This window comes from Astatotilapia calliptera, chromosome 7 (assembly GCF_964374335.1).
Source record: "Astatotilapia calliptera chromosome 7, fAstCal68.1, whole genome shotgun sequence".
Taxonomy (NCBI): Eukaryota; Metazoa; Chordata; class Actinopteri; order Cichliformes; family Cichlidae; genus Astatotilapia; species Astatotilapia calliptera.
Window position 1 is genome coordinate 24,117,834 of NC_137428.1, and position 7,984 is coordinate 24,125,817.

A 7,984-nucleotide genomic window follows, 5' to 3' on the forward strand; every position below is an offset into this window, starting at 1 on the left:
CTAAAAAAGGCAGCACACTTCTGGAAAAACATTCTTTGGTCAGATGAAACCAAGATCAACCTGTACCAGAATGATGGCAAGAAAAAAGTATGGAGAAGGCGTGGAACAGCTCATGATCCAAAGCATACTACATTATCTTTAAAACATGGCCGAGGCAGTGTGATGGCTTGGGCATTGAGACACTAATGTTTATCGATGATGTGAAACACGAGACAGAAGCAGCTGAATGAATTGAATTCTGAAAATGAATTCTGAGATGTTCAGAATCATGCTGTCTGCTCAAATCCAGCTAAATGCAGTAAAATTGATTGGGCGACATTTCATAATACAGATGGACAATGACCCAAAACACACAGCCGAATCAACTCAGACAGAAAGGGTCACAAACAAACAGCAACTGAAAGCCGCTTCAGTAAAGGCCTGGCGGAGCATTAAAAGGAGGAAACCCAGCATCTGGTGATTCGAGACTTCAGGCTGTCATTGCCAGCAAAGGGTTTTCAACCAAGTATTAGAAATCTTTTATTTTCAGATATTGAATTTGTCCAATTACCTTTGACCCCCTGAAATGAAGGGATTGTGTTAAAAATACTTTAGCTCCTCACTTATTAATGCAATATTTTTGTTCAGCCCACTGAATTAGAGCCAAATTCTGCACTATAACTACATCTGAGTTGCTTCATTAAAAACTTATTGTGGTAATGTACAGAACCAAAATTAGAAAAAATTTGTCTCTGTCCAAATATTTATGGACCTAACTTTCGTTACTTTCTGCATTTTTTTTATACTCTCTGTGCCTCAATGACAAATAAACCTGAAAACCTGAAAAAAAGATTAGATACTATAAAGTCTTCCAGTAAAAGACCCCACCACAAAATTTATAATCATTCAAGAATTATGAATTTAATTTTCCTTTACCCACCATTAGTCATTTCGTTGGGTTGGGAACCATTGGAACAAGATACTTCACTGCACAAAGTAGATAAAACTAACCAATTTTATCACCATCCCCAAAATGTAACTATTTTATGCCATTCAGGATTTAATGCCATCAAAAGTCTTGTCACTTTTAATGATAAAGATTAATCAAAAATAATCATCTGATTTCAAAAGGCTTTTTTAGTAATGGAAATATAATTTTAAAATAAACTGCTGAGTATAAAGTTTTATATACAAAATTTACAATGTTGACAATTGTCCCCCTCTGTACAGAGGGCATATGTTCATGTGATAGTCAAACAGTGTTATACTTTATAAGCATGTCCAGAGTCGCTGCACCCACTGCTGTTGTTAAGCTACCTACCAGTAACCACATGAAACTCATGAATCCCCTCTGTCTAACCGTACATGTTCATCACCGGTGAATGGCTGTGGAATTAAAGCACTTTGAAATAAGATGATTATTTCTGATGCATGCTGTGCTTACTTAAGTAGCACATGCCCATGCTCCTGTAATCGTTGGCCTATTCAAGCTATTGGCCATGAAATTAAATTTATACTGTATTTTCATAGGGTGTTGTAGCTGCATAGATGTTAAAAACAGGGTCATTTTAGGCCATTGCTACACAGCAAATCCAGCATGTCCAAATTAACACTGTCGGATTTGATTTCAACACTATTAAAGTGTCTATATGGGTCCACACCAGAGAGTGTTAATTTAACTCTTTTTGGAGAGTTGGTACGTTAACTCTGATTTAGTGTTAAACACCAAATCTGTCTGGAGTTGATAATTTAACACTTGGTGTTAAGAGTTTATATATTAACTCTCAAAGACTATTTTAGTTTAACTACGTAAGAGTTATCTTCTAATTCATTCTAAAAAGCGGGAATTTTACTGTTCTGAACTTCTAGAAATTTCTTTTGGAAATAAACATTTACTAAAAAGATGCAATGGTTTTTGAAAAACATTTATTCTGAACTGTGCACCACAATTTCAAAACATTTTCTGAAAGATGTAACAGTGTACATGTTCTCACTTTCATTAGAATTTTGTTTATCAAAGGTCTGACATGGTAAATGCAAATAACAGCATTCTCAACACTTATTTCTTCAATACAATATGCATGTCCTTCATTCATCACTTTGTGGAACTTCAACGCACTTCTGCTCTCCCCCATATTCCATCTTCACAAGCATATCCTGTGCGGAGATCGAATAAAAATTAGTTGACACTAATTAATGGCACAAATAATCCAGTAAACAATTGCAGCACAGTAAAAAAAAAAAAAAAGGAATCCTCTTTGTATGGAACGCCAGGACTGCCATAATGAATTAATTAAATACACCATTAAATAATTAATTAAATGTGGCAATAATTAATTAAAATTGGAATTAATTAATTAAATAAATAGTTATGATATATGTAATTAATTAATTATTGACACATTTAATTAATTATTTATGTATTTCACGTTTTAATTAATTATTGACACATTTAATTAATTAATTATTGACATATTTAATTAATTATTTATGTATTTCACATTTTAATTAATTATTGACACATTTAATTAATTATTTAATGATATATTTATTTATTTCATTTTGGCAGTCCTGACGCCTGGCTCTCATCATGAAATAATTTTATCTGTCAGCCTCACCCATCAAACTCAGGGGGCGGGGTTAACGCTGATCGAGTCAAAACCATTGCTTTGGCCTGGTGGCCATTGTTTCTAGCACACAACAACCGGCATGTGGAAGCTAACAGAACTGAGCTTTGAAAAACCCTGTTTGTGTGTTACCAAATACCGTTTTAATATTTTTTTAGCCGAGAATGTAGTGGTTTAATCTTCATGTGTCTGGTCGGTTTGTCAAGATACAGCCTCGTTGCAAAAGTGTTTCGATGATTTCGGAGATGTCGTCCCAGTCTCACGGCAAAGCGTGGGATAGACCCGCTCGCCTCGCAAGCAATCCCACCGACAAAGCGCAGGCCCCGGTACACAGCTGTAGTAACCCCCGCTGACTTCTTTTACTGAGGTTATATTTATCGGTGTTTTATTTCATGATGTTCTTATGTGTCCTACGTGTTTCAGTCGCCAATTCTGAATTATAACTAACATTAAAAACATGTTTAAGGAGGAGAGAGAGCAAATAAATCTGTTTAACATCTGATCTTTGGGTTTTTGTTCAGTAATCAGCGTGACCTGTGTATAAACACATAAAAGAGATAACGTTGGTGTTTCCTCATGTAGTAACTGCTGGCTTTAACTGTACAAAGGTTGTTCGACACTATGAAACACATACAGACTTCATGATGTTCGGCTAATATTTTTATTGTGAATATTAATCATGCTGACCTCGCTCTGTACACCACGCAGCGAGGTCAGCATATCCACGATATCCTCAGCTCCATGAGTTAACACAAAGTTTCCCAGCTGACTAACTGCCAACTATTCCAGAGACGTGAAAATATACAGCATAAAGAAAAGTGTAAGAGACTCAGCAGCAGATTAGAATAACAGTTTGTGGCGTGAATAAGACACGGCGGGACCACGGAACAACGTTCAGAGTCATCTTTATTTACATCTCACCACACCACAACACCCCCAAACCCCTCAGTCCCCGTGTTTTTAACTAGGCGGGCGTGATTAAGGATGCCGTGCAGGTGCGTCCGCCCTCCCTGCACGGCACCGCAGACCACGCCCCACCACATACCCCCATCGCCCGATTGAGGCCGGGGAGCCATCCGGCCGAACCTACTCCCCCACCGCCAGTGGGAGAGGGAATCAGCCCGGACAGCTGGCACCCCCAGGCCCCGGCCAAGCGACGGGGAGGTGCGAGTTCAGGCGGCCGCCCGCGAATCCAGCGGCGCAGGCAAAGCTGGTTCGGAAGTCGGACACGTGACAGGTGCACCCGGCGCGGCCGGCACAAGCGTGAGCCCCAGCTCACAGGTGGCTGGGCAGAGGTGTGGCGTGTACAGGCCTCTGGTGGTGGTGAGGCCGGTCTGGCGAGCACGGCGATCTCAAGCGTGGCGCCCGCCTCGCTCGCCAGTTCCACTCGAGCAAGCTCCCCTGGCATTGGGACCTCCAGCTCCTTGCGCGGCACCTCCGTCACCGCTGTCGCTCCCTGCTGGAGCAGCCCATAGCGCGACTCCTCCGTCACTACTGCTCCCTCCGCCGCCACTCCCGGCTCAAGCAGCCCCTCGTGCAGCTCCTCTTTCTCCAACCGGCGCAGACCCTCGCGCACCTCGTCTGCCGCCTCCGGTTGGAGCGGCTCATCCACCACTCCCGGCAGGAGCAGCCCTTCACCTGGCTGTTCCCCCTCCTCCGGCAGGCGCAGATCCCCGCGCGCCTCGTCTGCCACCTCCGGCTGCTGAGGTGCCTCACGCGGCTCCTCCACCGCTTCACTGTCCTCGGGACACACCTGTGGGGGTGGCGCCCAGGCCCAGAGCAGCGCCGCCAGCTCCCCAATCCTTTCCAGGTGCCGCTCGGACTGGTCCTGCAGCTCTTCCTGCTGGCGACGCACCTCCGCCGCCTGCTCCCGCTGGGCGGCCGCCATTTCGGCCACCCTCTGGGCCAGCTCCTCCATTCCCTGGCTCCGATATGGACCCGCCGTGCTGCCTCCTGGGTTTCGGCACCAATGTGGCGTGAATAAGACACGGCGGGACCACGGAGCAACGTTCAGAGTCATCTTTATTTACATCTCACCACACCACAACACCCCCAAACCCCTCAGTCCCCGTGTTTTTAACTAGGCGGGCGTGATTAAGGATGCCGTGCAGGTGCGTCCGCCCTCCCTGCACGGCACCGCAGACCACGCCCCACCACACAGTTATACATTTAATAAATCACCAAATGAATCCAAGAAACGAGCAAACCTGTTCCGACAATTTGAATTTGTATTCCCTCAGCTGCAGACTCGCTGCTGTTTAAATGTTTGAAAAGGAAGATTAGATATAAACAAACGTCAAACATAGACTCAGTCTGCCTTCACATTTGATATGAGGCCAGCACGTATAGTGGCCTCAGCAGGCTATTACTGAAATACACGTGCTATATCATAAACTATGATATAAACAGGGAGGTCCTATTAACATGTTTAGTTTTAAAGGACACCTTCCTGCCTTTAGTCTCATTCATGAGCAGTATTCGTTTTCTTCTAACATCCAGAAGTCTGCACAATGTGTTTCATAGTTTGTAACAAGCCTTTGACAGGTAAACATAACATGACCGAAAAAGCAAAAAAAAAAAAAAAAAAAAAAAAGAGAGAGAGAGAGAGAGAGAGAGAGAGTGTTGACATAAGAAGAGAAAATTCTCTCAATTATGGAGACAGGCAAATGGTTCATTTATGTTTGATGTGTGTTTATTCCTCCCTAAATATCGTCGGTGAAGTTCGCCATGCACGTCAGATTTTCCTGCGCATTTTTATACCTCTGCCAACAGAGAGAGAAAAAAAAATCACATTCTAACAGACAGCTGGTGCTTAGAATACAGTTGAATAACTATTAAAAAACAGATGATATTTAGATGATAGTTCAGTCTAACACATGTGCCAGTGGTTCATTAAACGTCTGTGAAACTATGCAGTTATGAAACGTAACTTTAACCTCAGCCAAACCGATTTGCTCAGTTGTAAATAAAACAGCGAAGTAAACGTGACCCGACAGACAGAACCTGAGTGAATGAAGTCCAGCGTTTAACCACTGAGAGCTAAAACTCAGCTGAGGTTTGAAAGCTGTGTGCCGGTGATTGGACATCAGCCGCTGATGAAGCTGTTCGCCTATAAAGTGCTCTGTAAGGAAACGAGCTCCAGCAGCTCTGCGCTCGGGGAAAATACTATATTTACTTATCTTGTGCAGTTAAACTGTGACTATCACCAGGTAACTAGGCGTGTTTCTTGAATTAGCAGCAGGTGTTAAACAGCTGACAGATGAGGAGGAGGATGCATGCAGGTAAACTGAGGGTCTGCTGAGCTGATCGCTGGTTTCGTGAGAAAAATGTCAGCTCGTTCTTTATGTTACAGAAGCACAGAGACACAAGACCAGGCGGAAAGAGACGATCGTTCGGTGAAAATGAGAATCTGCGAATGCAACATGTGGAACACGGAGAGTGGAATATGTAAACAAACCGGTTAATGTACCCCCTCGGTGCGCTCTGCATGCTAACTGTTAGCAGAGCTAGTGAAATCTCTGAAAACATCTGAGCACTTTTGCAAGCATGTTCTATGTTGACAACCTGACCAGACATACGGCGCGACATTCGCGGCTAAAACACTGTTAAAAGTGTAGCTGGTGACAGAAAAACGGCCTGTGATTTGATCTGCATTCTGGGATAACTGGCTGCCCCAAGTCTACACAAGCAATCGATTATCTAGGATCGACCTGTTTTGACTTACTTTGCACAGCAACCAATCAAATGTTAGAGAAGCTGCATGGGCAGCGTTAACCCCGCCCCCTGAGTTTGATGGGTGAGGCTGACAGATAAAATTATTTCATGACGAGAGCCAGGCGTCAGGACTGCCAAAATGAAATAAATAAATATATCATTAAATAATTAATTAAATGTGTCAATAATTAATTAAATGTGTCAATAATTAATTAAAATGTGAAATACATAAATAATTAATTAAATGTGTCAATAATTAATTAATTACATGTGTCATAACTATTTATTTAATTAATTAATTCCAATTTTAATTAATTATTGCCACATTTAATTAATTATTTAATGGTGTATTTAATTAATTCATTATGGCAGTCCTGGCGTTCCATACTTTGAGCCATTACTTGTGTAAAGTATTTTCCCAAAAGACAAGGACACAGGCAACAGGTAATACTGAACTAAATGTAAAACCTCAACCTTTTTCATTTTTACCTAAACCGTGTGCACAAAACTCTGGAGGGATCGATGCTAACTTAGAATCCAGTCAGAACGCCTGCTACTGCTGTTTGCTCGTTTTTTTGTTTTTTTTATGGGCGATCGTTTTCAGGCTTCAAGTAGCACCATTATACCAACATTTCACATTCTAGACATTGTTTTAGGTGTATTTGACCAAAAGTTTGACTGAAAATTCACATGCAAGCTTTTTTTCAAGGCTGTGGTATTTGCCCGCAAACAATACCTTTCAGCTAGCTAAAACAGAATATTATGCTATCAGCGAGCAACATGGCTAATGCCTTTCACACAGCCTTGTCTCAACTCCAAAGAGCCACAGAAGTAAAAGCTAATAATAATTGAAACAATCTTTGAAAAAATGACTTACCAAGCATGGCAAACAACTCAAATATGTAGAGCAAAATGTTCTGAAACAGCTTCACTTCAGCTTCGATTGGAGCCGTGCTGGGGGCGGAGTCTGTGAATTTACTCTGTTGGTGTCATAGCCCCTCTAGGAGTTCAGAGTTAAGAGGTCAGGAGTTAATGTTTCCATTTTAACACCTCCAGATTTGACAGAGAAACACTCATTTTTAACACTCGATTTTAACTACTATCATTTTACACCTCAGAGTTACATTAAAAGAATGTGACTCTACTTAGAGTAAAATTAACTCTACTTTTGCAAGGAGACTATTAACACCAAAAAATTTAACACTTTTGAATTTGCTGTGTAGATGGTTGCTAAGCAGCATGATGATTATAATATGTCATGTGTAATTCAGCCTTTTTGGATATAAATGAGATGTTACTGTGGTGAAACTAAAATGACATGATGCAAAAAAGCAAAAAGAGAAAAAAAAGCAATTTGTATCATGCATGCCTGAGGTTTTGTGGATATAAAAGAGATGACTGTGCTCTGAACGAAAACTGTAAAATTACTTACATTTATTTTTTTTACAGGGTTTGCTTTTGCAATAGACTATTTCTGCACCATTGTAGTGGGTTTTTTTTTCTTTTTTTTTTCCGTACGGCAGTTGCCTATGTGGCGATTTTAGCATAGGAAGTCAAACCTCGTTCTAAACCTTATCACACTCATCTATCACATGATAGATGTGAGCCAAAAACCAATGTTCCCAAAGGAGATTATTGGAAAAGGTGCTGGTGTAATGATGATT

General features: G+C 41.5%; 1 long non-coding RNA gene across 1 annotated transcript; it reads right to left on the reverse strand.

Moving 5' to 3' along the window:
* Positions 1–1,888: 1,888 nt before the first annotated feature.
* LOC145430020 (uncharacterized) lies at positions 1,889–7,322 on the reverse strand. Its single transcript, XR_013910396.1, has 2 exons — positions 7,198–7,322; positions 1,889–2,136 (listed from the first exon to the last, which is right to left on the reverse strand). It is a non-coding gene; the product is annotated as an uncharacterized LOC145430020 (long non-coding RNA).
* Positions 7,323–7,984: the final 662 nt, after the last annotated feature.